The sequence below is a fragment of the Theobroma cacao genome, chromosome 2 (genome assembly GCF_053813885.1).
Source record: "Theobroma cacao isolate CCN51 chromosome 2, ASM5381388v1, whole genome shotgun sequence".
In the NCBI taxonomy this organism is placed as follows: Eukaryota; Viridiplantae; Streptophyta; class Magnoliopsida; order Malvales; family Malvaceae; genus Theobroma; species Theobroma cacao.
Genome location: NC_142640.1, coordinates 10,642,418 through 10,657,048, shown reverse-complemented (window position 1 = coordinate 10,657,048; position 14,631 = coordinate 10,642,418). Strand labels below are relative to the sequence as shown.

General features: G+C 35.0%; 1 long non-coding RNA gene and 1 other non-coding gene across 2 annotated transcripts; both read left to right on the top strand.

The window, feature by feature from the left end:
- Positions 1–3,126: 3,126 nt before the first annotated feature.
- LOC148764028 (small nucleolar RNA R71) lies at positions 3,127–3,233 on the top strand. The gene has a single exon (XR_016024919.1). It is a non-coding gene; the product is annotated as a small nucleolar RNA R71 (small nucleolar RNA).
- A 2,195-nt stretch (positions 3,234–5,428) lies between these two features.
- On the top strand, positions 5,429–7,285 carry LOC148764027 (uncharacterized). The gene is made up of 3 exons (XR_016024417.1): positions 5,429–5,522; positions 6,173–6,256; positions 7,092–7,285. It is a non-coding gene; the product is annotated as an uncharacterized LOC148764027 (long non-coding RNA).
- The last annotated feature ends 7,346 nt before the right edge of the window (positions 7,286–14,631 follow it).

The window sequence follows — 14,631 nt, the reverse complement described above, 5'->3', positions numbered from 1 at the left end:
TGGCATCCTTTTTGGCAATCAAATACTTAATTGTAGAGTGGTCAGTATAAACAATAAATTTAGTGCCAATCAAGTATGAGCGAAATTTGTCAAATGCATACACAATAGCTAATAATTTTTTCTTGGTAGTGGTATAATGCATTTGAGTTTTAGTCAAGGTTTTACTTGCATAATATATAGAAAGAAAAATTTTATTCTTTCTTTGTCCTAACATTGCACCTACAGCATGATCATTAGCATCACTCATAAGCTCAAATAGGAGTAACCAATCAAGAACTACAATAATGGGTGTAGTTGTCAACTTTTTTTTCAATTCTATAAATGTAGCATGACATGTATCATCAAATTTGAATGGGATATCTTTTTCCAAAAGATTGCACAAAGGTTTAAAAAATTTTGAAAAATCCTTAATGAATCACTAATAGAAACTGGCGTGTTCAAGGAAACTCTGAATACTTTGTACCAAAGTTGACTGGAGAAACTTTTCGATGGTCTCAATCTTGGCTTTGTCCACTTCCATTCCTTTGCTCGACACCATGTGACCAAGAACAATGACTTTTTGGATCATAAAATGGCATTTCTCCCAATTTAAAACTAGGTTTGTCTCCTCACATCTTTGTGATACCCTGTCATGATTGAAAAGACAATTATCAAAATTATTACCAAAAATTGAGAATTAATTCATAAATACCTCTATGGTTTTCTCCATTACATCCAAAAAGATAGACATCATGCACTATTGAAATGCGATTAGAGCATTACACAATCCAAAAGGCATTCGTCTAAATGTGAAAGTACCATAGGGACATGTAAAGGTTATTTTCTCTTGATCTTTTGGTGCAATGGCAATCTGATTATATCCTAAGTATCCATATAAGAAATAGTAATACTTTCTTTTAACTAACCTGTCCAACATTTGGTCGATGAAAGGTAAAGGAAAATGATCTTTCCTTGTGGCTTGGTTCAGCTTTCTGTAATCCATACATACTCTCCATTCAGTGACTGTCCATGTGGGAATGACCCCATTATTTTTGTTAGCTACCATTGTCATCCTACTTTTCTTTGGTACACAATGCACCGGGCTTATCATTCACTATCCGAAATAGGATAAATGATGCTAGCATCTAGCCACATGATTATTTCCTTCTTGATTACCTTTTTCATAATTGGATTCAATCTCTTCTGATGCTTGATAGTAGCTCTATAATTATCCTCGAACAAATTTTTGTGCATGCATATTGATGGACTTATCCCCTTAATATCAGCTATTGACCACCTTAGTGCCTTTTCGTGCTCTATCAAAACTCTAAGCAACTTTTCTTCTTGCTTATTAGTAAGATCAGATGCAATAATAATTGGAAGAGTAGATGAGTTTCCAAGATATGCATACTTCAAATGTTTTGGTAATGTTTTGAGTTCTAACTTAGGGGGATCCTCAATTGAAGGTTTCACTGATGAGGATGAAGTGGAAGACAAATCTAACAATTCAAACTGAGTTCCCAATACATGAGATGGGGCATTCAATGCATTAATACATTCTATAACTTCTTCATTACTTGGCTCAAATTTAGAAATCAATGATATTTCAAGTGGGTCATTAGGATGATTTTCCATGAAGACTTCATTTGTGGCCTTATCTACCACACTAACTGCAAAGCACTCATCATGATCATTAGTAAACTTTAAGGCACTAAAAATATAAATGTTACCTTTTGATCTTGAACTCGTAAGGTAAGTTCTCCCTTTTCAACATCAATAAATGCTCTAGCTATACGTAAGAAAAGTCTCCCAAGGATAATAGGAATCTCTTTATCTTCCTCCATATCAAGAACTATAAAATTAGTTGGGAATATGAATTTATTCATTTTTTCAAGCACATCTTCCACAACTTGTTATAGATTGACAGTGGCATCAAATTAAAACTTGCCCCTAGAACACTCAAAGCCTTAGCAAAGAATAATGCACCAATTGTGCATGGAATAGTAAAGCTGCTTGGGTTTTTAAGTTTTGGAAAGAGCTTATTCTAAATGATTGCACTACATTCCTTAGTGAGTGCTATTCTCTCAAACCTACCCAATCTTCTTTTCTTGGATAGAATGTCCTTTAGAAATTTTACATTGGATGGCATTTGCTTTAGTGCCTTTACGAATGGAATATTGATGTGAAGCTTTTTAAATACCTTCATAAATTTTTGAAACTGACTTTCTTCTTGTTGCTTCTTGAAATGTTAAGGAAATGATGGTGGTGGTGTAGTTGCCTTAGTCACTTCTACTTGATATTGATCACAAAACTTTGAAATTTGAGTCCCACTTTCCATAGTTTTGTCTTGTTGTGCAATTTCTTGTGGTTTGCTTTAACCTCTTTTCCACTTCTCAAAGTGATGGCCTCGACATGTTCTTTGCCATCTCTCTTTGGATTTGCCTCTGTATCACTAGGTAGTGTTTCTTGAGGTCAATTGTTTAACAACTTGGCAAGTTGACCAACTTGAGTTGCAAGGTTTCAGAGTGAGGTTGGTTGACTCTGAATGAAAGTTGTTTGACTTTGTATGATGCTATCATTCTGTATCATGTATTGCCTTAGCAAATCTTCTATAGTTGGTTTCATTTCTAAAAGAGGTGCTTTAGCTTGCTGTTGGAATCTCGGAGGTGCATTTGGCCTTGAAGTTAATGACAACCCTTGATTATTAGCCCAAAAGAAATTGGGATGATTCCTCCACCCTGGGTTGTACGTGTTTGAGTAAGGGTTATTTTTTTGCCTATTCCCTATAAATTGCATTGTTTCCATTGAGCTAGGACATTGATGGCTTGCATGATTATCTCCACAGTACTCACACACTACAAAAGGACTTTGAATGGAATTAGTACCAAAAGATTTAAGGGTCTTAGTTAGAACAGCTACTTGAGCAGATAGTGCTGACATGGTATCTACGTCATGAATTCTAACTACTTTCTTATGCATTGATCACTCCATTGGCCAATAGTAGTTGTTTGCAGCCATATTTTCCAACAAACCTATGTCTTATCAATTGATTTAGCCATTAAATCTCCTTTTACAATGGCATCAATGGTTGTTCAAACATGCCTACTCAAACCATTGTAGAAAGTTTGCACCTGAAGCCACTTTGAAAAACCATGAAGAGGACAACACCAAAGAAATTCTTTGTTTCTTTCCCAAGCTTAGTACAACGATTTAGAATCTTGTTGCATGAATGATGTAATATCATTCCTCATTTTCGCTGTCTTAGTTGGAGGAAAAAACTTGGCAAGGAACTTCTGAGCAAGATCATACCATGTTGTTATTGAGTTAGTAAGGAGCGCATTCAACGATGCTTTAGCTTTATCCTTCAATGAGAAAAAAAAGCCTTAAACAAATTGCATCAACTATGACACCATTGTGTTTAAAATTATCACAAATCTCCAAGAAGTTTGATATATGGCCATTTAGATCATCATTTGGAAGGCCTTCAAACTAGATTGAGGTTTGAATCATGGTGACGATAGTCTGCATGATCTTGAAATTGTTTGCTAGAGTAGCTAGCCTTCAAATGCTCAATGGAATTCCTTGTACCAAAGGAACAACATAATCCCTTAAGCAACGATTGTCAACTACTACGCTCTTTTGGATTTGCTGTTCACCCTGTTTATTAGCCATTTTGTTTATTAGAGCAACATCTTGTTGATTTTCTCGTTGAAGTCTGCTAAATGTTCTCTCAATTTCTGGATCACACAGGATAGTCTCCAAGTTGTTTTCTCTTCTTATACAACGATTGATCACACTTGTAAAACAAAGAAATAAAACTTAAATTAAGACTAATCTATAAAATTTTAATATTAGTAAATAATAAAGAAAACAAAATCCTTGGCAATGGCGTCGAAAACTTGTTATCGATTTTGCATACACAAGTATACATATTGAACAAGTAATATAGACAATAAGTCCAAATTATCGTTCCCACAAGGATTTGTTTCTAAAGTTTTACTAAGTACTAAAATTATATAACAAATTAATCTTATTTAAGCAATCTGAAAATTGAAAAGCTAATCAAAACAAAATTTAAAAGAAGCAGTAAATTAACTAATAGAAATTAAATATATTGAGAAAAGTAGTAGATTAAAGACCTAGGATTATGGGTTCATTCAACATTTTATCTGATACCAGCTTCTCTTGTTATTTATCTTTCTTGGATGGTTTTACTAACCTAGAATCCAAGCCTATGAACAAGTTTCCATCGAGATGCTTGCACAATTACCTAACTTAATTAGTTCACTATATATCTATAGGAAACAATTAAATTAAATTCATTAAGCAAGTATCTTAATTTGGCTATGTATGGCAATTGACGTATGTCTACCCAAATCGCAAATCAAGTCACCTAAGTGACGTGAACATACATTATTTAAATCTTAGTCTAACTTAAAATCTCTCTGTCGAGTTTCAATTAGATTCACAAATCAATTAATTGTTAATCAGGTAATTAAAGGCATTAATAACATATTTGAATAAGTAAAACGATACCCATTCATGATAAATAACAGAAAAACAAGTATTCAGACTGCATGTTGAAATCCACCACAATCCTAGAAAGCCAATTTAGTTCATGATATCTAACTAAAACACTATCCAAAGAAATTTAGCTATGAATTCAAAACAACAAAATAAAAATAACACAAAAGAGAGAAATAAACTAATGTTGAAGCTTGGTTGATCTCGAATCTCTCTCAATTGCTCTTGAATCTTGCTTGATTTTTAGCTCCAATTCTGTAAAGCCCGACCTTATAAAATACTATTCATGACATACATGTGATGATAGCATGATTGCATGCTAAGAGAGTCCCGAAAAATTTATAAAAGTCGATATTGTACCTAGAGGTACAACAAAGTTTATTTAATCCTCGAACTAGATCAAATAGGAATTTTAAGGTGAGATTAAGAGTTTCACAGTTCATGGATGACTTAAAATGGTAATTTGGAGTTTGAGGATCAATTTGGAGTCAAATCGGAATTTTCACTAACTAGGGGCAAAATGGTCATTTGCCACCTGGGGACAAAATGGGAATTTTAGAAAAGATTTTTTTGACTCCATTTGACTTATTAGAGTATAATTTGACTTATTGAAGTATGATTTGAGGTTTAGAAGTGAAAATTTTTAATTTCGGTATAATTTGGAGTATAGGGGTAAAATGGTAATTTTGCCACCTCAGGGGCAAAATTGTAATTTTCCACCACCAGGATATTTTTTCCAGCACATGGTCTTCCTTGTCTTCATCTTTGACCCTTGACTAAACATGTGGTGGAGATAAAATGTTTAAATTTTTAAAATTTTAAAAACGGGCCAATGACATGATGCCATGTGTCATGCCTTTATTAATTTATTATTTTCCTTTTTAAAAGGCACAAAATCAGCCCATCTTCCACCCCATGGCCGGCCAAACCAGCAAGAAGAGAGAGAAAATAAAAACAAAACCCTAGAGAGAGAAAATCAAAGAAAAAGTGTGAATTTTCAAGGAAATTAAGTGAAAAAGGTGAGTTTTTTTTCTATTAAGCTTGAGTTTTCTTATTCCCAAGCATTTCTCTTTATTTTCCATGATTAAATTACATGTTTTCATGATGAATTCAATTCTGAAAAAATGGGTTAGGAGAGAGAAAGTTGTTGGATTTATTTGATTTTAATTTATGTTAGTGTTTTTAGTTAGTTTAGCATATTTAGAAACAAAACAACAAGAAAAGAATTTATTTTCTCCCCCAACCATTAATGGCTGAATTTACCATGTAGTGAGTGAGGATGAGTTTGATTTTATTCTAGGAGAATTGGTTAAGGAATGATGAATTATGAGCCTAGAAAAATAATGAGAATTTTCGGAGCAAAAATACGAATTTTTACCCACTAGGGGTATTTTCGTAATTTGCTGTTGGGACTGATAATTTGCACCACATTGAGGGACATTAAGTTAATTTGGGTGCAATTGAGGTATAGAAACTGAAAAGAATTAAATTGGAGTTTAAACGGACCCGTTAGGAATTTAATCGGGTGATAAGACGAATTAGGCCAATACCGAGTTTAGATAGTTACCAGTGCATTTTTGCATTCCATATCATGCATTGGTAGTCTAAATTAGTTTAATTTTGATTTAGTACCAACTTGGTGAAACTCTCGATTTTGTACTGTGTCAAGGTGGTGAGTCCTCCGATAAAGGCAAGGAAATTGCATCCGAGGACCAATAGACAGAGTGCTTCGAAAGTCTGTATTCTAGACATTGTGAGTAAACTTACTGTCATTTTAATTATCTAGGGTGGTTTTTAAATGCTTTCATGAATTCTATGGAAAAAGGAATTTAAAAAGATAAATTTTCATGTTTTATGAATAAATGAGTTTCAATGAAATTAAATTATAAATTGTTTTGAAATTAATAGTGATTTTGAAAAATAGAGTACACGGAGACTGTTAATTGTGGCAATTTGATTGTTTAAATTAACTGGCTTATGATAAATCGAGCATGATTGGCTAGTTGGCAATTGTATTGAAATGCGAATTGTTTGGTTACCTTGAAAAACTACGAATTACAAAATTGCCATATCATGTTATTGAGTTTTATTATATGGTGGATTATATATTAATTAATCACTGCAGTAGGGGGTTTCTGTGGACCAGCCTTTTAGAGGGGCACGGTAAACCCCATTATATTCTTACCTCGAACGGAGAGGCGCGTAGGATATCTCCTGGGGTAAAGTTTAGGGTTCACTTCACGCTAAACCACCACGTGAGGGGGAACTCAGCCAACGCCAAGGAACGACTATGTTTTCAAAACAAAAATATGATTTATGTGAAATGTGAATTTTAATAGCCTTGGCGGTCTCGGTAGGATGCCTCGGCCAAGGTGTCCCCGAGAATGGATTTATGGCACAAGCCTAGATTTTTATGAGATTCATAAGCCTCTTTACGTGTTTTGAACAAAATGTGTTCTAATGCTATAACCCAATTTATGATGATTTACTTTATTGTCTCCATGTACTCAACTCTAGATGTTTATGATGATGTTTGTTTACTCATTGGGATTTTATAATCTCACCACCCTCCTTTCCACCCATTTCAGGTTCAGTATAGACTGTAGATAGCTGATCTCATCGAGGACTACAGTGGGATCTGCATTTTCCAAACCGTAGGTTCACAATCCTCTTTACTTTTGTTTATTCGGGGGCACTCTTGTTATTGTAAATTAAATTAAATATTTTGGCTTACTGTATTTAAGTATGTATAAATTTATTTAACTTTTACGTTATAAAAATTATTCACGTATAACTCTATAAATATTGTTTTATAAGAAAATAGAATATTTTACTTAATATTTCTTTTATTTTCTTATTATATTCAAATAACCATAATTTCGTTTTAAATGAAGATTTTAGACTTTTAAACTCATTTTGAATATGAATTGTGTGTTTTGTACTTGTATATTACGTTTTAGCCAGTTTTAAAATTTTTGAGAAAAAATGACCAAAATACCCTTGTGAGACGAAAAATTAATATTTTATTTGTTTAAAGTTGGAAACAGCTTAAAATATTTTAGAACACGATATTTGACAATGGTTGCTCACAAGGGAACAGTGAAACTGATAGTAAAGCCTTGCGGGGTTTCGGGTTGACATTCCGGGTAATAAATGTCTACCGGGACACCGCGGCGGTTGTCACGGGCTCGAGGGGAGTACCGGGTCGTGACAAATTCTCTAGAAAAGCTGCTATTGTCCTCCCCTTTGAATGCTTTCAAAACTCCCTTAAATATATGGAAGGTTCCCTACTTTTCAATATTTCATCAAAATTTTATTTTTGGAAATTGGGATGGTGCCATGGCAGCGTGGCAAACATTGGTGGCATCACGTCGCTCTACTCTTGGTCATTTGTACGGTGCAACCCACCAACTTAGCGTCGTGGCCAGATTCTTCACAGCTTTGTGGCGTGCCTTGTGTAGAACTACATCTATCTATCACATTTAGATGTGATTTTTACCTCTATCCGGTCCGAACTGGGCAAAGTGGTGAACATAAAGGTTGTAACCCATTCTTTTAGCTTTCCAATGGGTCAAAAATTACATCAATTGGACTGAAGCTCAAGTTATCTTTAAAATACTATAGCATATATGAGTGAAGACTTCACCATACTTATGCTATTATGACTCAGTTGCACCTTGCTCATCACATATCCTACACAAAACCATGAGAGAAATTGACATAAACTCTTCTTAATGTAAATTTAAACAAAATTAAGTAAACTTGAACTCAAATAACTTAGTTTAGCAATTTAAAATGTAATCTAACTTAAATTAGAAAACACCTCAAATGCTAAAATTCAAACCTAGAAACTCAAAAGTCTAGCTAATTAAGCCCACAAAATGTGTCAACGTAACTCTATATAATGAAGTTATCAAATATAAAATCAAGACATAAAAACAACAAATAGTAACAGGAAAAACATATTATAGATAACAACATCAATTTATTTAATATCATTTAAGAAGTTGTAGGAGACCTGTATGTAATCTACACAAAACCAACACAATTCATACAAATAAAGTGTCGTAACGTGCGGGTCCGGGAACCCGACCACCAAACGCGAGTGAAAACTTTTAAAAATTAGCAGTCGCCACCAATCTTTTTTACTAGGTGCGATTGGCCACCTATTAACTCGATTCTAATCGATGAAGCCTTAAATTAATTTTAAGCCCACCGAAAAGAACCTTAAACTGGTCTACATTTTTTTAGATTTAGGTTCGAGAGTACGGTTACGCTCGGAGAAGGCTTAGCACCCTCGGGACGATCGTTCCATGAACGGTTCCATTTTTAGATTATCGCATTAGGCTTTAATTCTTTTTAAGTTCACTATATTTCCTTAGCTATTATTCACTTATTTTATCCCCAATCTTATTTAATTATCTTATTTGATTCTAAAATGAAATGCAAATGTGAGTTAAGATGAAATGCATAACGTGAGATAAAAATGTCGAACGAATAACTTTTTATCGAGGACGTTCTCCTAAATCCGCCTATCATACTGGTGGGATCCGGGGTGTTCTCTCACCTAGGGAATTATCCGAGAAATTCACATTCGTAAATTCGACGAATAAATCCCATAATCAGGGTTATCGTACGTTTTTCTTCAAAAGTTATATTTTCGTGAATATGAACTTATTACTAGCAAAAGTCTTTTATTTAAGATATTTCCTGAGCCCTCCCATCATCGGTGGGACCCGAGGACATCCTTTCACCTAGGGAGCTTTCCGAGAGAAACTTGCATTCGAAAGATCCTCGAAAAAAAATCCCATCATCGGGACTTAACTCGTGAGCAGAAATACCTATATGCCATTGTATGCATGATGTAATAGAAATATATGTTATGCTTGTGAAATTAATTATTTTTTTTATTTTTTGAACAAATTAAATATAGCATCTATTTTTAAATATTTTAATTTGTTATTTTTAACTAATTTTTATGTAGCAAAATTTTATTTATTTAAAATGAAAATCTCGAAATCTCGAAATCGAAGGCCTCCCATCATACTGGTGGAGCCTTAATTTGGATTCTGAACCTAAGAAAAATTAACTCGGGATTGCAACTTCTCACGTCCCGACCGATCATCCCATCATCAATATATTATTTATTATTCCTATGATTAATATTATGGTGCCTTGACATTCAATCTATATATTATCATAACTATTAATATGGACCCAAAAACAAAGATTTTATTATTGCAATTAATGTTTCCTTTGTCACACTATTTTAACTTTTGCTAACAAATATTATCTTTTTATCTATTCCTCTTATACTTTGTTGTATCATTTTTATTTTACTTTTTCTCTTACTTAATTTCTATTGATTGCTTACGTATTCCTATGTCTTTTCTTTCTCTTTTTTTAATTTTCATCTTGTTTTTCTCATTTCTTTTGTATCTAAGCCAAATTAAAGCTATCACTATATTATTATTTTTACTATTTATTTATTTACTTTATATATATTTGCAAACATGTACATTCTTCTAGATCCTAATTCTTTTTTTATTTTTTTGTGATTAAGATATTTAAAACATTATATATATATATATATATATATATATATTTTAACATCTTTTATTACTAACATTATTATTTCACATTTTTTATTAGTTTTAATCTTCCAAATAGGGATTTTTTTTAATACTATGCCTAAACCATTTAAGTTCACTTTATACAGCCAAATGATAAAGTTTAATCAAAGAAAACGGGCTAGTCCCCAAAACAACCAATCCATCACAAACCCAAAAAAAGAATAAGGCTTTTTACCTGATTGGGCTTGATTAACCCAGACTACTGTCGAACCTGGCCCGCCTTAAAGTGGGACTGTTTGGAGTTTGGTGTGACAGCTCCCAAACAATGAAGACGGCGTCGTTTCGCGATGGAAGGGAAGCCTTGGCAAAACGACATCGTTTTACCAGCATTTAAACACATTTAAGCTTTCCTTTTTCTTTCCTTTCTCCATTTTCCCCCTCTTGTTTCTCTCTCTACCGATCGGACTCTCTCCCTTCTCTCTACAAGATGTCCTTCTCACTGGCCACCCTTCACAACCAGACCTCCATTTGCCAACGTTCTCTCACCTACCTTGCTGTGGGCTACTTTTCGCTAGATCTAGTGGCGCAATGGTCGGCATCACCAACAAGCAGCGGCTACTCAGGCTTCCTCCCTTCGTCAGCGTTCCCTCTCATTCCTTACTGTGGGTTACCTTTCGGCGGATTTGGTAGCGCAATGGTTGGTAGCACCAATAACCGACGGCCACTCGGGCTTCCTTGCTTCTTCCTTTCGTAGGCGGTAAGCCCGAAGCTCTAGCTCTTTGCTTCTTCCTTTCACCGACGGTGAGCCCAAAGCTTCAGCTCTTTCTCTCAAAACCAATGGCAGCAAGATCCAAATCCTATACCCCTAAATCGACGACAGCAAGGCCCAAATCCTATTAGTGCCGGCTACCCAAAACCCCTCCAAAAAAAAAATCAAAATCCACCCTAAAACAAACAAACTAAAACAAATCCCAAAGCAAATAAAAAGAACACAGCACTCATCCTTCACCCATCGTGTATTTTTTTTATATATATATTTTTTATTTTTTTGTAGTTTTGATTGAGAATTTGTGGGTTGTTGTGGCTGCTAGACTAGGATTTTTTATGTTTGATGCAGTTGTAGGGTTTTTTTTTTTTTTGGGTTTGTTTTCAATTGTCTCTGCCGCCTGCTTGGTTGCTACAGTGCCCTCTTTATACTGGGCTAAAGGGGGCACGCTCCACTACTCTGCCAGATACGAAAAATTCACGTCTGGTAAGGTAAGGGTGGTGGCTGGCAAAGTGCATCCGCACCCTGCTAGTCGTACCTCTTTTTTTTTTTTAATTTATTTTTTATCATTTTTGTTTTTTATTTATGATTTTTTTTAATTAATAAAATTTTATTATGATTTTATAGTGTCTACAGCTGCCCCTCTTTGCGTATTTCAAAATTTCAAAATAGTGCAAAGACTTAGACACTGTATTTGACTAAATTCTTTAATTCTTTTACCAAGATGCTTCTTCTTCTTTTTTTTTTTAAATGAGACTCCTCAAAACTGAGGCCACGAGACTTTTAAAATGAACTTCTCAAAGTTAAGGCCACGAGACTTTTAAAATGAACTCCTCAAAACTGAGGCAAAGAGACTTTAGAAATCTTGAAACTAATTACTCGGAGGTTTTAGAAAATGCACCTAGAGAATTTAAGAGAATAATGTGCCCGGAGGTCTTCAAAATGTACTTAGAGGATTTAAGAAATGTGGCTCCTCAAAAACTGAGGCAACGTAACTTTAAAAATGAACTCCTCAAAACTGAGGCAACAAAACCTTTTTTTCTTTTTTGAAATGGTGAAAAATAATCAATTCCTCATATGAGGTTCTACGACTTTAAAGATGAATTTCCTTCTTTTTCAATTGTTTTAAAACTTTGAACATGGCAATTTAAATATCCTAATCATCTTCATCAGCTTTTTTTTTTTAGAGCCTTCTCTTTGATCATTGGGGGATGAACTGATCATGCTTCCGATCTCTTGTCTTCCCCAATTCATTGCTCACAACTGTTTTCTTCCTCTATCATATGCATGGTCCAATGATTCTTCACATTTTTACTGTTCTCCATTCTGTTGCTACTTCCATTTCTTTCTTTCTTTTTTTAGTCTTTTCTCTTTCTTTTTTACATTACCGGACTCCATTTCATTCCCCGTCAATTATGATCCTTTTTCAGAATATTGCAAACATTTCTTTACTTTATCATGCTCTTTATTAAATATCATTCCAATTTTATGACAAATGTAATGCAATGTACTCATATCTCTTCTCTTAGCAGAATGGAAATGATGACAATGTTGGGAGCAGAAAGGCTATTTTTCATTAGAAAAAATGGAAGTTTCTACAATCAGGCATAATGACAAGGAACAGGGGAAAACCAATTAATACAAAAGGGATACAGTTCTTTCTTTAATGACTGTTCCGATAGATATTGATAATAGTCTCGAAATTTTATCTCGAAACAGGCACAATCGTCAGCTCCCTTGTCTTTTGTCTGAACATCTCAGATCATGATTTTCACCCCTTCTGTGTTAAGTCCTTGTAGTACTTAGACCTCCTTCGTGTCTAGACTGCCCGTTTGGGTTTTCACCCTAAACACATCTCCCATACTCAAGCTGCCTTTTCAGGTTTTCAACTTGAAAATTTTTCTCTTTTTTTTTTAAAAAATTTTTTTTACGCAAAATATTTCTTGACAGCATCGGCATTCATTGGGTTGGAAAACTCCCTTCCGTCCATCTCTGCCAAAATTAGTGCTTCTCCTGAAAAAGCTTTCTTTACCACAAATGGTCCTTCCCAATTCGGCGTCCATTTCCCGCGAAGATCCTGCTGGTTCGGAAGAATTCTTTTCAATACTAACTCTCCCTCTTAGAACTGACGAGGATGTACCTTCTTGCCATATGCCCTCATCATTCTCTTTTGATATAATTGCCCATAGCAAAGTGTCGTCAACTTTTTTTCTTCTATGAGATTCAATTGCTCATAACGAGTGTTAACCCATTCGGCTTCTTCCAACTGTACTTCTTTAAGGACCCTTAGGGAAGGGATTTCTACTTCAATTGGCAAAACTGCTTCCATCCCATATACCAAAGAGAACGGCGTAGCTTCCGTGGAAGTTCGGACTATTGTGCAATAAGCATGCAAAGTAAACGGTAACTTCTCATGCCAATCTTTGTATACATCTGTCATCTTTTCAATTATCCTTTTGATGTTCTTGTTGGCTGCTTCTACCGCTCCATTCATCTTTGGGCGATAAGGCACTGAATTGTGATGCTTGATCTTGAACTTGGCACAAACCTCTTTCATCATTGAACCATTGAGGTTACTAGCGTTATCTGTGATGATCCTTTTCGGGAGACCATAGCGGCATATTATTTCTTTTTGGATGAACTTACATACCACTTTTTGGGTCACATTGGCATAAGATGCTGCTTCTATCCACTTAGTGAAGTAGTCAATTGCCACCAGAATAAATCGATGCCCATTTGATGCCTTCGGGGTTATTAACCCAATCACATCCATGCCCCACATTGAGAATGGCCATGGTGATGTCAATACATGCAGTGAATTTGCAAGAGTGTGGATTCTGTCTACGTATATCTGACACTTGTGACACTTTCGAGCAAAATCTATACAATTCGTTTCCAACGTGAGCTAGTAATACCCTGCTCTCATGACCTGTCTTGCCAACATATGCCCACTTACATGTGCCCCACAAATTCCTTCGTGAACTTCCTCAACTATTCTCCGAGCTTCGGCTGAATCCACACATCTCAAAATCACTTGATCCCTACTTCTCTTGTATAAGATGTCCCCATTCAAGAAGAAATTCATTGCCAACCTTCTAATGGTTTTCTTATCATTTTTTGAGCTTTGTTTCGGATACTGCTGAAACTTGAGATAATGCACAATATCATGGTACCACGATTTCATGTCTACTTCTTCCTTTACACTGGAGCAGTGTGCAGGGCACTCTCAAAGATTAATCATGATGGGTTGGATCTTGACATCGGTACCAACGTTGAACATTGCTGCCAACATGGCTAATGCATCAGCCATTTAATTCTCCTCTCGGGGCAAATGGGTGAAGCAAATCTTATCAAAATTTTCAATTAACTTTGAAACATACTTATGATACTGGATTAACTTCGAGTCACGTGTCTCCCATTCTCCTCGCAACTGATAAATGACCAAAGCAGAATCTCCAAACACTTTCAAAACGTGAATTTTCCTTTCGATTGCTGCCTGAAGACCCATGACACAAGCTTCATATTTAGCCATATTATTGGTGCAATAGAAGTTGAGTTTAGTTGTGATGGGATAATGATCTCTTTTTGGTGACACTAACACGGCTCCTATGCCATGCTCAAAGGCGTTCGAAGCTCCATCGAAAAATATCTTCCAATTCTCTTTCTCCTCTGATTCCTCTTCATTTGTTTGACAAATCAACATCAAGTCCTCATCTGGGAACTCAAACTCCATTGGTTCATAATCCTCCTCCACCCTATCTGCTAAAAAATCTGCGATTGCACTTCCTT